At 37.6% G+C, this 1,169-nt stretch overlaps 1 protein-coding gene across 2 annotated transcripts in view; it reads left to right on the forward strand.

Moving 5' to 3' along the window:
* LOC106872181 (membrane-associated guanylate kinase, WW and PDZ domain-containing protein 1) overlaps window positions 1–1,169 on the forward strand; it is a 709,375-nt gene that overhangs the window by 564,681 nt on the left and 143,525 nt on the right. The window lies entirely within an intron of this gene.

The raw sequence follows: 1,169 nt of genomic DNA on the forward strand, positions 1-1,169 counted from the left end.
TATATATCAATCAGAGTCTCTGGTTTGTTCTTGAGCTATTTAAAAGGTTGTGTACAAAATCTGGAAATTTAAAAGAAAAGAAAAACAAGAAAATTGCACTGGATAATGATTTTCAATCCTTTCAAATATTTCAGACATTTATGTACATAGATCAACATTTTAGTCATAAAAGCTCATCTCGTTACCAGGTTATAATATTAGTAATTTGTTCCAGTTTATTTGAGATTCTTAATGAACTTTTCATCCATTCACACTCCTACATTATGCTTGCATGCCAGCTGGCTGGCATGCGTGTCAGCTTTCCATTGGAAGTGAAGTCTATTTCTGTTTCACTTTCATTAATGTTCAGCCATTCACACAAATGGCTTCATTAACAGTGCATATCATTAACATAATAATGAGGAGCATTGCTGGTAATTATTCTTTCTGTGAGGATCAATCATGTCGGTTATGGAGTGGATAATGATGCAGGCTTTATCACAGGATAACAGTTCTGGTAATGTAGTTTTTTATATATATTTTTCTACAAAATTCTGTGCAAGTCATGGTGTTTTTTTGAAACTTTGAGGAATACTTTGAAGGGAATATGTAAATTTGTTAATAATTATCAGGGGACACTTTATTAATTACATTAATTATTGTTATCCCTAATGTTTCCCATTTACCTCTCTACATATTGTTTTTTTCTTTAGTATGGTCAGATTTTGATGCTTACGCATGCACATATATATGTACATATGCATATATACATATCCATATACATACATTCATATCTTTACACTCACACACACAAATTTATATACACATACACACCTGTACAAATTTGTTTTATATATACATACATATATATATATGTGGCGTGCAAGAGAGACGATTGCGCTGGTATGGACATGTGGTGAGAATGGAGGAGGATAGCTGCGTGAAAAAGTGCCACACCCTAACAGTTGAGGGAACCCGTGGAAGAGGTAGGCCCAGGAAGACCTGGGCTGAGGTGGTGAGGCAAGACCTTCGTACATTGGGCCTCACCGAGGCGATGACTACGGACCGAGACCTTTGGAAATGGGCTGTGCGTGAGAAGACCCGGCAAGCCAAGTAAGATCGTTGCCAGTGCCCCTGGACTGGTTCTTGTGCGGGTGGCACATGAGATGCACCATTTTGAGCGTGGCCGT

Source organism: Octopus bimaculoides, chromosome 4 (assembly GCF_001194135.2).
Source record: "Octopus bimaculoides isolate UCB-OBI-ISO-001 chromosome 4, ASM119413v2, whole genome shotgun sequence".
Lineage (NCBI taxonomy): Eukaryota > Metazoa > Mollusca > Cephalopoda > Octopoda > Octopodidae > Octopus > Octopus bimaculoides.